General features: G+C 41.2%; 1 protein-coding gene, 1 non-coding gene and 1 pseudogene across 3 annotated transcripts in view; 2 read left to right on the plus strand and 1 right to left on the minus strand.

Moving 5' to 3' along the window:
• Positions 1 to 18787, minus strand: part of Naalad2 (N-acetylated alpha-linked acidic dipeptidase 2) — a 92574-nt gene that overhangs the window by 59897 nt on the left and 13890 nt on the right. The window lies entirely within an intron of this gene.
• On the plus strand, positions 10338 to 13383 carry LOC100726551 (ran-specific GTPase-activating protein-like; annotated as a pseudogene).
• Positions 11859 to 11965, plus strand: LOC111756399 (U6 spliceosomal RNA). Its single transcript, XR_002790883.1, has one exon. It is a non-coding gene; the product is annotated as a U6 spliceosomal RNA (small nuclear RNA).

Genomic DNA, 18787 nt, shown 5'->3' on the forward strand with positions numbered 1-18787 from the left:
CTTTACCCAACAATAAATGTAGAAATTAGAAAGAGCCAAGCAAAACTGTAAAACAGAAAGAAGACCCTGCCCACGCCCTCCCATCCACACAGAACATACCTACCATCATGTTAACATTCCAGCTGGAACCTTGAAACTGGTAAATTACGTAGTTTGACTTTTAAATCAGACTTTCTTGCCTCGCGTTGCTTGTTCTTAACATGTATGTTCAGTCTATTGCTCTTGATAGTTTTAAGGGACAGTGGGAGAATCACAGAGCTTTGGGGTCTTTCTCATCTAAGACTCATTTCATCTAACACTCATTTTCTAGCTTCCTTTACAGATACCATCCCTGGACTCCTTTAGTATAATCTGATTATATCTAAATCCCCCTAAATTCTTAGTCTTATTACTACTAGTCCCTTCCTTCTACCCTATCTTGTCTGACATCTAATTTTGTTTGACAATACAACTTTCCTGTTAAATGATATTTCCTCTTGTTTCTCTTCAGACCCAAGGACACAGGGAAGAAAGACATACTCTACCATTGTCACCATTATTCTGTTGTGTAATTGTTTTGAGGTCACTTCCCTTTGATTATATTTTTTCCTGTCCCCAGTTGTACAATGTTAATATTTAACATGAAATGTCCCACAAAGACTCAGGTATTGAATGCTTGATGTCCAGTATAGCAAACTCAGAAGTAGGTAGATCTAGAAAGGCAACCTGATCACGAGGAAACTAGTCTCAAGCTCGTTGCTAAATGTGCTGTCAGGAGACAGGGCCAGGTTGGAGGACATAGGTCACTGGAGGCATTATCTAAAAGGATCCATTCTTTTGCCAAGGACTTTCCTGTCTCACTCTGACTCTTTCCCTCTCACTCTGCTTCCTGGCTTCCAGGAGATTAGCAGCTTTCTTTCACCATGCTGATTCCACCATGCAGCCAGATACTCAGCTGGAATATATCTCGTCATAAATCACATTTTCTCCTTTATACTGTATTTGTCACTTTGTCCCATGAAACTCTTAAACCACAAGACAAAATAAGCTTCTTATCCTTTAAGTTGTGTTTGTCTGACATTTTACCTTAGCAACAAAAATGTGATAATACAGGCACCAATGTATTCTCCTACCTTCTGCTGTGGTTATAATGATTTTCCTGTAGCTTGTGATTTCACCTTTTCCTTTTGGGTCTTCACTCCTCATTTTCTTTCACATCTCATATTCAACCCTTTTGAAGGCTCTGATGGTTCTGCAATCAAAAGGTCTTCAATCTACCTGTTCACCACCGTCACCAGCATTATTCTAATATCAGCCACAACCATCTCTCATCTAGATTTCTGCCAACCTCTTAACTGGTCTCTCTTCCTCAACTCTTGCTCCTCCAAAATCCATCTTTGACTCAACAGAATGTTCTAACTAAAGGAACAATCAAATTATGTTAATAAAACCTCCAAAGCCTTATCTTTAAACCCAAAAATAAAATTTAAACTTACAAAAGTGGCCATCAAAGTCCCCATAATCTAGGTTTTGAACCTTACCTCCTTTCCCAAGAAGACTCACACCAAGGAAATATACAGAGCTCAGTTATCTACCACATCAACAGAGATGACCAGCATCACAAAGCACCAAGCAAACCCAGTAGAGACCTTACAGTAATATGTCATCCTGGAAATAGTATATTAAGTCCATTTGTCTACAGACAAAGGAAATATTATTTAATGGCAAGAGGATTTCTTCATCATTAGCCATCTGATAATACTTTGAGGGAACCCTAACAAAGCAAAATAGAGATACTTAGTAATTTTATAATAAGAGGCACTTAATGGAAAAAATAAAATTATTTCATATTTTTATTCCACTGAAATGAAGCTGTATTAACTAGTTACTCTCCTTGGTCAGCTAGACTGATAGAGGATAGACTCATTCATAACACTGAGAATAAAATTCTTATTCTGCAAGCCATATCTAAAAAAATCAACCTCGTATTTACCAAAACCGCACAGACAATAGTTGGGACTAAGTGCTAATTTCCCAAATTGGAAACCACTGTGGGAAAAACTGCTAGGTCTTAGCCAATTTTTCCCACTACTGCCCCACCTCTCATGCAGAATGCTTTCTTTTCATAAAACCAGACAAGTGCAGCTATCAGAAAATGGGTGAAAGACAATTTCACAATTCAGCGGTGAAGTTATACAGATTCAGATCTGAACATAGAAAAAGGGTGAAAAAGATCAAGGTAAAAAGAGACTAGAATGCATAAAAAGACCATGGTATGCTTTGGGGGAATGTGGAAGAGCTGGCTTAATGAATGGTTTCATCCTTCACAAAACCAAGACTACTCAACTATCTATCCTGACACCAAACACACACCAGTCATTCATCTCTAACGAAACCTAATTTGTAATGATCATTATCTTTTTAAAAGATTTCTTCTTAAAGTCTCTTTCATACCTATTTTCTGGGCCGGGGTTTAGTTCAGCAGCGTAAGTTCCTGGTTGGCAAACACGAGATTGTGAGTTCAATCCCGGCACAAAAAAATTAAAAATAAACATAGTCTGCAATCTGGAAGTACACTATGCTAAATGAAATAAAATAAAAAGCAAAAAAAAAATTACTACAGCTCTCACATGTGTAATTTGGGGGGAAAATGTCATGTACACAGAAACAAAGACTAAAATGGTGGTGTTCAGCATGGGCAGGAGGGAAAATGCAGAGAAAGTAGATCAAAGAGAAGAAACTTGCAGTCACATGAATGGATAATTCTAGAGATCTAAAGCATAGCCAGGAAACTGGAGCTAACACTGCATTGCATAATGAAAACTTGGTTAGAGAATAATTTTAGCAGCATAAATACAAAGGTAGCCATGGAAGTTTAAAACAGGTTGATTTGCTTAACTCTAATAATGATTTCACTATATACATGACAGTTAATAGGATTTCATCTCACTGGAATAAAAATAAGGCATAATATTGGTGTCTCCAACAAGTAAATCTTGTTACAAAATTTTTGAAGTGTGTGTGTGTGTGTGTGTGTGTGTGTGTGTGTGTGTGTGTGTGTTTGGGTTAAGGAAATAGCACACAGAGGGTTTGCCTAGCATTCACAAGGACATGGATTTGATTCCAAATGCTGCAAATCATCCTCTTATACAACTTAATATGCAAAATACTTCAGATATATACAACAAAAATAATATTATATTTCTTTCATAAAAATTCCTCTGAATTGTACCAAAATGTTTAATAAATATTTTCATATTGAGGAATCAGACAAAAGTCTTTAAAACTAAATAAATATATCTGGCTTTAAATATATCAATATTAAAGGATGATTATACCAAACACAACTCTGAAAAAAGGAGGTCAAAGTAGAAGCTGGGTGTGGTGGTGCACACTTACAATCCTAGTACTCATCAGGTTTAGGCAGGAGAAGCATGCAAGGTGGGCAAGTTCAAGGCCCAACCTTGACTATGCAGTGAGTCTGAGGCCTGAACTACACAGCAGAATCTTATCTCAATAAATAAAAAGGTAAGCAGCTTCTTGATATGGTGTTGTACACCCAGGATGTGAGTTTGAGGCTAGCCTGGACTATATTTTGACACATTGTTCCTGCATACTCCACCTAAAAAAACTGCAAAGATATCCTATTTCTGGATAGGCAGAATAGATATTGTCAAAATGGTCACACTGATAAAACTGACATACACATTTAATGTTAATGCAGTCTCATTCAAAATACCAACAGAATTCCTCACAGTCCTAGAGAAACCAATCGTCAAATTCATATGGAAACAAAAGGGAGCCAGAATAGAAAAATCAGTCCTGGACAATAAGAGCAAAGCCCCACCTGGCAAGAGCATTGCAAACCCAGACAAGTTATGTCACAAAGCTACTGGATGAAAACAGCATGACAGAAAAGCAAGCATGTGAATCAGTGAAACAGACTAATGAATGAAGAAGCAGCCCCAGTCACATTCAGCTCTCTGATCCCTGACAAAAGTTTCAAAAATATATACTGGAGAAATGATAACTTCTTTAGGAAATTGTGCTGCGAACACTGACCTCACACATGCCAGAGACCCGTATCTTTCACTGTGTACTACAGCAAAAATGAATCAGAGATCTAAATGTTAAAACAGAAACAATCTGCTAGAAGATAAAATAAGTAAAATTCTGCGGACATGGGCATGAGCAAGGGCTTTCTGAACAGAACACCAATTGTATGAGAAATAAGAATCAAGAAATGAGATTGTATTAAATTAAATAACTTTGCTAAGAAAACAACCCACAGAGTGAGGAGACAAGGTACAGAATGAGAAAAAATGTTTTACTAACTCTGCCTCAGACAAAGCACTAGCATCTACAATATATAAAGAATTTTTAAAATTTGCCTTCTGGGGCCAGGGGTTTAGCTCAGCAGCACAAGCACCTGCTTGGCAATTGCAGGATCATGAGTTTGATCTCCGGTACAGAAAAATAGCCTCCCTCCTAAATAAAAGACTCAATAAAAAAAAAAAACAGGCAACAAAAATGAATGGACACTACTAAATAGTATAAACACCCAATACATATATGAAAAAATTCAGCATCTCTGGCCATTAAAGAAATACAGGTTAAAACAACCATGAGATTCCATGTTTTTCCAGAAAGAATGGTTATCATCAAGAAGTCAAAGTCGGGCTTGATGACTGGCTTGATGATGCTTGCTTAATCCCAGTACTGGGGAGGATGAGACAAGAGCATCACCACAAGCTCAAGGCTAGCAAGAGTGCACAGTGAGTTCAGGTGCAGCCTGAAGAGTAAGACTGTCTCAAAAAACCCAACCCAAACCAACAAACAAACCCAATAACAACAAATGCTTGTGGGGCTAGGGTGGTGGTGAGCACTTTTATGTTGTTGTTGCTGGAAATGTTTTTTTTTTTGTCTTTTTCCTTTTTACCGGTACCAGGGATCAAACTCACGACTGCCTACTTGCAAGGCAGGCGCTTATGCCGCTGAGCTAAATCCCCAGCCCCATGTTGCTGGAAATGTAAACTAGAACAACCATTATGGAAATTCCTCAAAACTCTAAAAATAGAAATTCCACTCATCCCATCAGCTGCTCTTCTGGATATCTCCTGAGAATTGTTAAAGACACTATATTACTGTGATACATGAATACTCTTGTGTATCAGTGCTTACAAGAGAAACAAATGCAATGCAAGATAAACATTCCTCTTGGTGATTTGGTAAATGTACATTTTTTTTTAAAACTTTAGTTTTTTTTTTGGTTTAAATCCCCTTCTTCTCCTCTTCCCCTCCCTGCTTTTCTCTCCTGGCATCTCTTATATACAAAAGGTCTGTCTTGCTGCTTCCCGTTATGTATCTTTTATTTTGCTCTTAATTTATATTGTGGGTTTTTCCATATAAGAGAAACCCTATGATATTTAAATTTTTGTGTCTGATTTATATCACTTAACACTGCAGTCATGGTGGCATGGTGGTACATGCCTGCAATCCCAGCACTTGGAAGGCAGAGACTGTTTCAAATTAGAGACCAGCCTGGGCCACAAAGTGTGCACATGGCCAGCCTGAACTGCTTAACAAGACCCTGTCTCAAAAAGACAAGAAAAACCAAAACCAAAACAAAATACTGTGGTCTCCGGGTACATCCATTTTCCTACAAATGATTGAAATGTATCCTCCTTTGTGGTAAGGCACTCCATTGTGTACATGTGTATAAATAGCACATCTTATTTACTCATTCATATGTTGGTAGACTTAAGCTACTTTCAATATTTAGCTATTGTGAATTGTTGACCTATTAACATGGATATGCATACATGACTGTAATATAATGTCTTAAACCTAAAAGGGAAATAGCTGGATAGAATGGAATTTATTGTTTTAGTTTCCTGGGGAGTCCCCATGCTGATTGTGGTTCTCATAGTGGTAGTACTAGTTTAAATTCTTACCAACAATGAAGATTTCCTCTCTCCTACTCCACCATGCTCAGAACCTCACCAGTATTTTTGTTAACTGATTTCTTGATGATAGCCATTCTTTCTGGGATAAGCCTTCATTTTTTTTACCATTTGGTTTGTAGTTTTATCTGAGTTATTTGGGACAAATTTTTTAACAAATTAAGCTGTCTATTAATAAATATATTACCAAAAGTAGTTCCTTTAGGAAAATGTTTATAAATGTTTAAAGAAAAAAAGCAAAGTTGAACTCAAACTCACAAGGATCCTCCTGCCTCAGCCTCATAAAGGCTGGGATTATAGGCATGCACCACCACACCCAGCTAAGAAATGGTTTTTAAGATTTATATATAAATATTTTAGGAAGATCTCACCTAATACCTTTTAACATTAAATGTGATATTCAATGTTTCTGTAAATTATATGTGGGCAATTTGTACAGTAAGGAGATTTAAGATCAATGTATTAAATCAGAAAATCACACAAAACCATAAATGTTGTTAATTCTTTGAGTGTAGGCTTTTAGATCTGAAAGAATGCATATATTAAAACAATTCTGAACTGAGTGTGGTGGTGCACACCTATAATCTCAGCCACTCAGGAGGCTATGACTGGAGGATTGTGGCAAGTTTGAGGCCAGCCTGGGATACAAAGTGGGTTCAGGGCCAGCCTGAGCTTCGTAGTGAAACCCTGTCTCAGAAAAAACAAAAAGAAAACAAAGCAAAAGACTAATAAATACATGAAAGCAATTATGTGAAAAGAAATTTTCCAGGTGTCTCAGAAGCCTGAAGTGGGTAACTGCCTTTTGAGGAAAGAATGTATTACTTTCCATGTGTTAAGAAAGGAAGTCAAATAAATGAAAGAAAAAAACATTTACAGATTTGGAGATAGTGAGGGCATGAATTTAGGATGTATGTAGTTGGTTGGTAGAGGAAATGAACCAAAGGGAAACGGGTAAGGGGCAAAGACAGAAGGACAATTGGCCTGGGAATATGACTTAGGAAATCAGTGTCCCTGCATGGTATGAGCACGGGCAGCAAAAATGGTCAAGATGAAGGCTGGTGGTGGTGGTGCACGATTGCAATGCAGCATTCAGGGCGCTGAGGCAGGAGGACAGTTGCAAGTCAAGGCCAAAATGGGCTACACAGTGAGTTTAAGGCCAGCCTGAACCACATAATGAAATGCTGCTCCCTCCCGTTGTCTAAAAAAAAAAAAAAAAAAAAAAAAAAAAGATGGAGTGCAGGAAGCTACATGTAGTTCTCTAAAAGGAAGAACAAGAACAGAACATGTAGAAAAACTGCACAAGGCACGTCCAGATATTTCATAGTAACTCAAGAGAAATGAGACAAAATGGAACAGAAAGATCTAAATGAAATGAATGAATGAGAAACTAAAGGAAACATGCCATAAACCAGAGAAAGAGCTGTTCCAAGTATATTACAATAGTGGAGCTGGGGATTTAGCTCAGCGGCATAAGGGCCTGCCTTCTAAGCAGGCAGTCGTGAGTTTGATCCCTGGTACCGATAAAAACAAAACAAACAAACAAACAAAAACCCTTAGTATATTACAACAGTTGTTCCAGGTATATTGTTTTTGTGTGAATATATATATGTTAATCTTACATTGTTAAAAATGATGCTGAGTAGGGTGGTACTAGCCTACATCATTGTTACTTGGGAGGTTAAAGCAGGAGGCCCCAAAGTTTGAGTCTGATCTAAAAAAAGCAAGATTCTGCCTCAAAACATATATGTGTATGTGTGTGTGTGTGTGTGTGTGTGTGTGTGTATGGTATGTATGCATGTATGTTTATATGGTATACATGCATATATAGTATGCATGTATGTATATGTGCTATGCATGTGTGTATATATATATATATATATATATATATATATATATACATGCATGCATTTAAAAGGAAATGAGAAGGGTAGTTTGGGGGAGACAGGAGAGCTGGGAACAAAAGTGGTACTACAAAGGATCAAGAAGAGATATGTACATGTGCCAGTTCCCTGTGCTGAATATATTTACCATATGTTGTAACTATATACTAATAAAATGTACCATGCATGATAAAATCAGCATCAGTGTAAATAAGTATTATATAACCATAATAAATTAAATTTAGTAAATTAACACTGTGGTTCAGAAAATGTGCTTTTCTTTACTCATGGGCTCTGCAGATGCTGCGACCCAAACGTTGTTTCCTGATTCAACAGAGCAAGGCTGAAGCAGAGATCATTGATCAGGTGGGGCAGGGTTTCAGTATACTGGGCTTTTAACTACGTTTATAGGCAGAAGGGTAAGTAGAGGTTAGAAAGACCCTGGACCACTACAGCCTGCAGACAGTGGGATGGGATCCCTGCTGAGAGGAAGCCATGTGGTACTAGGTCTTTCCAGGAGGCGGTAATGGGTATGGAAGCACTGGTGCCTGGCAGCCTTATTCTCCTCTACCAAGAGCTCATAAAACTACACCAGGGAAATACTGTGGTTTATGTCTACACATCCCTCTGATGCCTCAGGAGTTCATAGGTGGGGCTCTTTGGGGATGGCTGGATCTAGGGTGTGTGATACTGGGATTAAATGTGTGGGGTACTAACTTAGTCCACTGATTAGAGTTAGCGTAGTCCCAAGGGCACCACTCTAAAGACTGGTAGCCTGAATGGAATAAAAGGGAAAGGCAGGCTACTGTTTGCTGCTTGTTGCTTATGGCTCGCTGCCTTCTGCTTGCCATGCCATGAACTGGTTCTCTTCTATGCACCTCTGCCATGTGGCTCTTCCTTGGAACCAGCTTACTATGAACTGAAACCTCCACAACTGTGAGCTGAAGTAAACCTTTCCTCCTTTAGCTTTAGTGTTGGGTATTTTGTTTCAGCAATGAGAAAACTAACTAAGGTAGGACACTAAAAGAAATAATTTTTATCTTTTCATTTACCAATTATATATTTTAAAATTTTCTTTTTCTACCAACTTCAGAAGAAATGACTACAGCATCTACTCCAGGACACACACAAGACCAAAATTTGAACTTCATGAAACCCCAGTCACCTGCTGTGCCTAGCATTGTGCGTGGCTTCTGCCAGGAGGTAGAGTTTCTACCTTAGCTGCATAGAGAAAGGAATACCTGGGATGACAGTAGTGCCAGTCATAGCTGGCACTCTGATAGTTAAGGCTGTCAGTTTTATTTTCCTTTAGAAGCACCAATCCTGGGCAACTGACTTTGGGTAACTAGTGTACAATGAGGAGAAAAGCCATGATTTCAGGCTCCATCCGGCACTGAGTTATGCTTAGGACTTATCAGGGATGAGCAATATTCACAGGAGTCATGAAGCCTCTTTTTCAAAGGTGCAGACAGAAGCTGGGGGTTTTATTGGGAGGACCCAAATTCTGGAATGCTTAGCTCCTGGGATGGCTGATCTATGCCTGGGAGTTACCAGACAAAACAGGGTTATGACAAACCATGGTGACCAAGATTCTGGAAGTTTCCCTTTTCCTGTCCCAATTCTTTGGTGATGACCCACATGGGTACTTTCTGAAATGTGGCTATTACATCGGCATATTGACATGGACCCTCAGTGAGGCCCATTCCTAATAACGATACAAGGTCCTACACAGCATTCTCCAGAAACAGATGGGCAACTCACCCCAAAACCACCAAAACTTGTCTGGTATCATTTTCATTTCCACATATTTGACGTACATAGTGCTTAGAATCATCACGGGGAATCTGTACCTATATCTAATATATCTTAATTTCCCCCCATCTACCGCCCCTGTCTTTAACCCTTCTTCCTCTTGCCATTTACAGAAGCTTTGTTTCCATTTTTTCCTGCCATTCTTTGTTTTTAAATCTCTTTTCTCTTCCTCTTTCCCTTTGCCCTCCCTTGTTCCCTTTCCCATTTAAATATGTTCTTTCTGCTTCTCAATATCTATCCTCCATTTTGCTCTTGATTGCCCAGGGTTTGTCTGACATCATTTACTCAAACAAACATCTAGAAAAGACTAATATTAATAAGTCAGCAACTGAGATGAAATAACCAGTTCACTGAAAGACATGCAATGCCAGATCTCAGTGAAGATAAAAGTGGATAAGATGAAAATCTCATCTGCATTAAAGAAATGTAACCCATGGTTGAACAAACTCCTTAGAGAGCTACTTTTCACAAAGACTAAGAGTGATTGGATTGGCTGATTAATCTTAAACATGTACAAATTCAGACTTACGACATAGAAGAGCAGTTTTCAGACATTGAGCAATAGAGATTACACAAATGCAAGAAGAGAAACAGTGAAAGAAAGACAAAGATGCACCATTGTATGGCCTGGAGATTCCCTTCAGCATGGGGAGGAAGAGACCTATCTGCCTTTCTGAAGTGGGGGAAATGTCAGGATAGCTGGATGACTGAGGGCCCAGAACTGGCTGAGCCTAAAGCTCCACAGAGCTCTCCAGAGAGCCAGAGAGACTGCAGCTCATTACAGATGAGTTCATCTCCATGGAGAAAATCCATGGAGCCCAGGAAAAGACCACCTGCAGGAGCAAAGGGACCAACAACACCTGTGGCTCACACAGGGTTAGGTTAGCATCTGTGCTCCTCGGGATGTGCAAGCCCTCAGATTCCAAGGATACTTGGTAGTGTTGCAGAGGTTAAGAAATAGGAGAGACCAACCGGGAAAAACAGGAGAACTTTATTTTTAGATGGATATCAGCTCAGCTGATAAGTCCAAAATGCCTGAGCAAAGGACAAAGGACATCTTCCAGCTTCTATACATTTGGTCAAGTGGTTGGTCTTTGCATGAAACTTGTGGGCAGGCAGAACAAAGACAATTTGTCAAGCTATGACACTTTTGTATCTTGGTGGGCCTGCTTGGACATAACAGGATGTTATGGGAACAGGAGGCTATGAAATTTCACTTACAGGGACAAAAGTTACTGCTTTACCCTCCCCCATTCATGCTTTCTGTAAATGAGTTTTGTTTTGTTATTTATTAATTAAATTTTTAAAATTTATTTTGATACTGGGTAAGATTAAACTGATAACTTCGTGCTTGCCAGGCAGGCGCTGTGCCACTGAGCTTTATCCCTGGCCTAATAAATGAGTTTTAATACAGAGCACCATAATTATTATTATCATTATCATGAGAAAATAAAGACTTTCTCCAGTTTCTATTAACAAGGGACTCTTTTCTTGGCCCCTTGGCTTCGAAGCAGGAGTTGCTGTTGGAGCTTTTGTGTTATAACCCTGCCTACAGTGTAAGGCACACAATTGGTCCTTCTTTCAATCTTGCTAACCCCAAGTAAAAAAGAGGGAAAAATCCAAAGTCTCACTTGTGCTGTGGGTAGGTATTCAAGTCTATGTGCTTTTTCTATTTACTTTCTATTCTGAATTTATCAGAGTCCTCATATCTTTATTTTTGTTGGGTCCTATATATTTCCTGTTGAAATGAATGGATGAGATAGATTGTTGAAAACTTACTCCATTCTTCCGCATGCCAGCAGTCAATACAAAATTTCTGAGTATGCAGCAGCCCTCAGAGCACTATAAAGGAGGAGGGCATTTTCTACAGACATTTGCTGTAAATCATCTCTCAGTAGCTCTCTGAAAATCTAGGTGTAGTTTCTTTTCTAGGACACCCTCCATAAATGAATTTAACCATCTGACTATTCCCTTCTCAACATAGTCTTAGAAGAGAGACAGAAATGTTAATGTTTCATTTCTTTGCAAGTTTCTTAGATATAGGTATGAAACATTTTTGGAAATTATATTTAACTCTTGGCTATTTTCTTTTTTATAAGTTTAATTTCTTCCATGTAAGTACTATGATAGCCAAACTCTACAGGTTTTATCATCTGAACCACTATCACACTGATAACATTTATCAGTGTATTCCTATTATACTGTGTTAATCATTGAGAAATAAGTGCTGGCTTTGGCAGCTCTTATACTAAAAGGGGAACAATACAGAGAACATTAGCATGGCCCCTGCACAAGGAAGACTCACAAACTTGTGAAGCGTTTCATAGTTTTCAGGAAGAAGGCTGCTGCATAGACTTCCGGGTTCAAATAAATGTTGGAGCTATGAAAGAAATTATTAAGAAATAATTATACCAACATTGAGTAATGAAACTATAAACAATCGATATTTTCATTGTCAGTCATAAGGAATTTCTAAGTCCCTGGATTTGAACACCCATACAGTTCACTTTACTCAATACTGTTAGTCAGTGGGTCCTGTTTGTTCTGCAAAGTGTGGCTATATAAAGTTATCTTTTTGTCAGCCTTTGACTTGAATACCTTTTTACATACTTGAATGTCTTATTTGGTATCCTCTGCCTCTGTTTCATTCCTGGAATAGGACTGTGGGAAGGACTGACATTGATCTTTAATTATGGTCACTTGCAAACTAGAAGAGAAGACCCTAATTCTGTTCAGAGTACTGATGGAGGAATAGGATTTATCAACATGAATGGAGGCTGGGGAGAATTCAAGAATAGCATTGGGTTTGGATAAGAAGTAACAGGAAAACTTGCATGCAGTTTGCCTGGACTCGGGATCTTAGCTGCTGTCCCATCACTGAGACACGATATTGGACACTCACAACTTCATGTGCTCAGCCCGCAGTTGCCTGGCTCCAGGGCGGGACAACGTGACAGAGGAGCAAGGAATAGCAAAGGAACAGCTGCTTGCATTGTGGTGTCCTGGAAGCCAAGAGAAGAGAGGAGCAGGGGAAGTTGCTACACTCCCAGGTCACGGTGGCACCCTGTCAGCCTAAGCCGCCTCCCCTCCCAGCACTGCCAATGCAGATGAGCCCAACCATCACACCCCAGTTTGCACCAACAATTTCTTTTCCCGAGCAGGAAATTAAAATGCTGAAGGAAGTGGAAGAGGAACTTTTAAAAACGCGAGCAAATTTGTCCCAAATTGCTTCAGAAAATGATAAGCGCAGAGGGCAAGGAACAGGCGTCGGTGACGTCAGGCTCCTAAAGCACAAGGAGAAGGGGACCGTCCTGTTCCTCACTAGGAAGGGCAAGACCCTGAAGATCAGCGCCCACCACTGCATGACGCCCATGATGGAACTAAAGCCAAACGCTGGCAGTGACCGTGCCTGTCTCTGGATACCCATGCTGAGTTCCCAGGTGAGTACCCCAGTGAGCTGCTTGCCATGGCTTCCTAAATGCTGAGAATGCACAAAAATTTAAAACAAAGTCTGAATAATGCAGGAAAGAGACTGGAGAGAGAAGGAGAGGGAGAGGGAGAGAGAAAGAGAGGAGGAGGTGGAGAAGAAAGAGGAGACAAGGAGAGAGAAGAGAGAGAGAGAAAGGAGAGAGATGAGAGAGAACCAGGCAAAAATGGTAATGGGAAAAAAATTAGCTGAAAAGCTAGAAGCTCTCTCTGAGATGGAGAACAAGGACCCTGGAGGGGAAGAGAAGTCAGAAAAGCAATGAGCCCTCTTAACTTCCCTCCTTTTCCTTTCCTTTTTGAATTTTGACCTCCTTCTTTTTGTTTTATTTTTGATTCTGTTTTGTTTTTACAAGGGACTCCATGTGAAGAATTGAATTCCAGCATTCAGGTTATTTTATTTTGTTTTGTTTTGTTTTTCTGAGTTTTTACCCTATTGGAGACGACTGCAGAAAATCCATTCCACAGTCATGAATGTGTACTATGCTGTCTTTTCCGTAGTCATCAAAAGCAGTAAATAAAAAGTGCATTGGAACCCGGGGGAGAGGGGATGAAAGGTATAAGATGGAACCAGAGTAAGTGTGAGAGGAAACTACAGAAGAGGGAAAGCTCGCTGCACCATACCGTACTCCAGGAACACGCTACCAGCCCAGTAGTCTTATAGGCCATATGGTGAGGTAATGTGTGAGGTGGAGAAGAGATCGAAATGGCCACCTGCTCAGAAACAAAGAAGTAGAAAGGCACCATCAGAGGAAGTCAGTGTTGCTTCTCTTTCCCAGGATTCCTCACAAAGCCTTAGAACCTAATCCTAAGAGTTTGCACCTCCATTTCCCAGACATGTGTGCCAGAGGGGAAGGTTTGAGCCGCTCCTGCAGGAGGACGCTATGTTATGGCTACTGATGGGGCACGTTTGGGTAACTGGGGCTGTGCTCCAAATACCTGTTTGATTCAGCTATTGTGTACACCGCAGTAAAGAGAAAAGAGTGAACTCAAGTAGAGCATTTAGAGTCGGATAAGATGTGCTGACAGTGTAGGAGTCAGAATGACATGACTGCTGGCTTTGATCCTTGCCACTGTTTTCTTGTTTCTCTCTTTCTTATTTTGCATTTTTGAGGCTCAGTCTAGCTATATAGTTGGAGCTGGCCTTTAACTCACTATGTGGACCAACCTGGCCTTGAAGTCACAGAGATCCTCCTGACTCAGCCTCTCAAAGTGCTGGGATCACAGGGATGTGCCACAACTCCTGGATTGATTGCTGGCTCTCAGAGTGGAGAAAGGTGACCACTCTCCCTGGAGCATGCATTACATCAGGAAGCCAGAATAGTCACTAGCAGTGTAAAGTGTGGGAAACACACCTACCTCATTTTTGGGCCCATACAGGGCTGAGCTTCAGTCACTTTGCTAAATGAATGGACCAGCGGTGGCAGTTTATTGCCTCTTGTGGAGGTGCAAGCCTGGAGTGGCTGTAGAGAGGAAGAGTGACAGCCGTTCCTGATGGGGATTTGCACTCCATAGGGCAGAGCTGGCCATAGTGACTGAGATCAAGAAGGGAATAGCAGAGAAGGGGGAACCACTGTGCTGTCTCTTTTGAACCCCAGGAAACAGAGGAAATTTTAAAGATGTGTTTAAGGATAAACAATAGGGGTAATGGAAAAAATTAAGGAGATTTGGGTTGAAATTATGACTCTGCCATTCACCGGTGTGATAAGTTGAAGCAAGATAAAATAATTAAGACTCAGGATTTCTGATCTATACACATTTCAAGGGCATAAGGGCAGTGGTTGTTTGGAAAATGCTTACCAGACACATTCTGAAAATGAAAATGCAAAACAACTTGTTTGTTATATTTTCTCAGGATATTCCATGATTACTCTGCCAAGTTTCATGCTACTGGCTGTACAATAATCATTCCTAAAACTCCAGCAGTCTTAATAATTCACTGGTTCCATACATATTTTGAAACAAATGGTATATTATCAATTATGAAATCTACTGCTGGAAAGATGGAGGCAGATGAGAGAAAACTTTAGTATGAAAAACAAAATGTGAACCTTTATTTTCATCAGTCTTTTGAAACTTTGGAGTTTGTTCTTAGGATGCAGTTAAACAGCAAAAAGTTCCTTATGGAAGTCTTGCCATTCTTCCATTCTCACAGGATAAGATATAACAGAAATAAGCATATTATTAATTATATTTAAGTTACAATATTGTCTAAGATCTTCACAGCTATCTTCATAACTTTCAAAGGGGAGATGAACTGAAACTTCACCTATACTTCTTTTTTTAGGAGTGACTTCTCTCTCAGAATATCTGACTTTGGCTCCTTTAAATCAAAATTCTGGTTTTTTGCTGGATTATTATTGTTATTATTATTATTTTGGTTTATTGAGGCAGCATGTCACTATGTACTTTGGGCCAGATTTGCACTCACTATGGGAGCCTAGGCTGGCCTTTAACTACCAGAAATTCTCCTACCTCAGCCTTCTGCCCACCGTCAGTCCATCCAGCGCCTCCTGCAGCAGGTGCCTACTCTGGGCATCCAGTGTACTGGTTGCTTCATCTAGGAGAACTGTAGTGTTCTTAGTACAGTGGCAATTGCCATCCGCTGTTTCTGCCCTCTTCTAGTGGACTAAGGTATCAAAGCACCAGGGGGAAGCTCCAGATGAACCCTGCTGCCTTCGCCACTCCTCTGCACTCCACATCAGCTTTGTGGTCACTAAGGATGGGCTTTTGGCACCTTAAGTGATGTTCTCAGCGATGCAGCAAAAGAACAAAACTGGCTTCTGCCTGCAGTTCCCATCTTGGATCTCAGCCAGATGGGTTTAACTGGAGGATGTTACTCCCAGCAAGACTGATCCTTCCAGAAATGAGATCAAACAATTGCAGGAGGAGTGAGCCACAAGAGTTTACAAAAAGCACATGACTAACTATAGCCCTGGAGGATCCTACTGAGATGGGAAGGCGAAGTCCTATAATATGGGTGCCTCTGTGTGAGCCAGATAGGCGAGGTGCACAATCCTGAACTCCAAGGCAGCTTGGAAACCCCGCTCACTTAGAGTAAGGGTCTCAAAGGCAGCTGGGCTGCTCTGAGATGCCCACCAGCACCCAGTCCCTTTATCAGCTCCAAGGAGAAAGAACTCAGACCTCCAACGCTTAATCCTCACAGAGGAATAATGAGGAGGGTGGAGCTCTCCCTGGTCCTGGGCGCTGCCCTCCCTGGTACAGCATCGAGAGCAAAATCAGGTTCCATGGTAGCCCTGTGGCTCCAGAGATGCTGACTTCAGTGAAGCTGCCCCTTCTTTGTAACTGAAGCACACGACCTACTCTGCCAGTGTCCTTCTCTCCACTTGGTCAACTTTTTCCCAAGGGCTGGTCAGTTCTTGTTTCCTACTGAGCTCAGCCATGTGTGTCATTCACACCGTAGAGTCCTGCAAGGCTTTTTCCAGGTTTCACTGATGTGGGCCCCAAATCACTGCAATAGAGACCCACACTCAAAGCAAAAGTGGCTGGAGTCGTCAAAACTAAAAGTACCAGCTCATGGCCATTGAGGCCTGGACTCCAGGCCTGAGACTGTCTCAGAGGTTTTGAGTCATTGAAAACCCAGCAGTACTGTGGCTGGTGAGAGGCAGTGACTAGGTTCTCCTGTGACAGTTCTACAGAGAAAGCAACCTCCTGCTATAGGATGGAGGACAGCAGGTCCACAGCCTGTTCACTGAGCGCTGACTTGAGGACCACATGAGGTGGACACCAGCAGCCTAGAGGCAGGTGATCCTTAGACAGAGTGGGTCAGGTTCTTGTCATGCTCCCAGATTGGGTCAGTCTAGATGAGGTGGGTGATCTTCCCACAAGGCAGGACGTGCTGATGACACTGGACACAGTCAGTGGCACCTACCATCCTCTGGTGCTTAAGGCAGACCTGTGCCATAGCTTCAGAGCCTAGGAGCTCCCAGCCCAGGGTGTGATTGCCAGTCCTCCGCAGGGCCCACCACCGTCCATGTGCAGCCCAGTCACTGGCTTTGTCAGTGCTGCTGTTGCTGGGACCCAGTGGGGCCTGGCACAGGGCAGCATACTTGGCGCTACCATGAACCCCATCCAGAGCCTCCACGTTTCCCAGAGTACGGCACTTCCAGGCAGCCCAGGCTGCAGGCCCATCCTCCCTGCCAGTGGGGCACCTCAGATATAAGGAGCCAGGGTTTGTCCCAGTGCCAGGAGTATCAACGTCCAGGCAGGTGGCTGCACTTTTCACCACATGGGCCACATGTGCCTCACATGCAGGTGGTTTGTGCCCCATCCCCTTCTCTTCAGAGGACGCACCTGGCCTGGCCTGGATGCCTGTGGAGTGACTGCTATATGTGCCCCTGCCTGCCTGAGGCTGCCTGCCCTGAAGGGATGGCGCCCCTGACCAACCCTTTATTTTCAGGATAAAATGAATCATTTGACTTTTAATTAATCCTGTTTCTTTCATCAAATGATGTCCTAAGTTGACTTCCCTAAAGTGTATATATGCAAGTCTTAACATTGACTATGACTTTACTTGGAAATAATATCTGTAGAAATGACAGTAATTTGAGGATTTCAAGATGAGATAATCCCCGAATCAGGGTGGTCTCTGCCTCAGTGACTGATCTCTCACAGGAGGAAAAAGGAAAATGGCAGATTTGAGACCCAGAGACAGGGAAGAAGTCCCCTGGAATAGACACTAGCTGAGAACTCAGCACAAACTAAGGACTTCAGGAGTCACCTGAAGGAGCAGAGGCCGTAAAGGAGGATTACTGCGTGTCTCCTATAGGGGGAATATGAAGCATCCAAACCCTTGATTTCAGACTTCTGGGCTCCAGAACTATGGGAAAAACTATTTAGAGGCAACTGACGTGTGAATTGTTAAGGTAGCTCCCCCAAAATAAACATGGTGACCTACTTTTCTACTTTGTTTCCTGGGTCTCCCATTGCTGCACTCAGCACCCAAATGTGAAGTAGCAAGACCAAGACCTCTGACTTTAAAATTAATATAAAAAAATTTAGCAACTGGATTTCAGAAATCACATTATTATATGCACTCTTAAGGTTAGGATAGTAGAAAACATAAAAGAATATATGAATGTATATAATGTAAATGTACCTAATATGTTGGCTCCAGTAGAAGAATCTATACACTCTTCCTCGAGAAAATGAAAAGATAGCATGGCTATGAAGATGATTCTTTTCTCTTTCTTGCCACTTCATGGAAGTTATCAATGGGACAATTACTGCTCAGCACACAGTTGTTGATTATGAGATGCTGCTTTGTGTGTTTCCTGTGGGTTTATTTAGATTGTGTGAGAAAATAGCCTAGCCTATCATTTTCTACCATCCAGAATAAAATTGATCTTGAGTTCATATTTCCAGTATTCCAACAAAAGATTTTAATCATGTCTTTTGGAGCAGGATATAGAACTGTCATTTGCTCATGGAATTTTTGCTTCTTTGGCAATGAACCATGGTGTGACTCGGGGTTGGGCCACTCACTGTGTGCACCTTTCTAAGGAAGACAGGAGGATGATATTTGGAGATGAACAGGGAGCCTGTGGAGCCCCAGACAGTGGCCACTTCTGCACTGTGCGACACCAAAGCCTTCACACTGGCCAGCATTACTGGTAGGTGGACATGACCCGCCTTCCTCTGGGTTCTGGG

Source organism: Cavia porcellus, unplaced genomic scaffold (genome assembly GCF_034190915.1).
Source record: "Cavia porcellus strain 051 isolate PalLab524CR breed Dunkin Hartley unplaced genomic scaffold, mCavPor4.1 scaffold_9, whole genome shotgun sequence".
NCBI classification, from domain to species: Eukaryota; Metazoa; Chordata; class Mammalia; order Rodentia; family Caviidae; genus Cavia; species Cavia porcellus.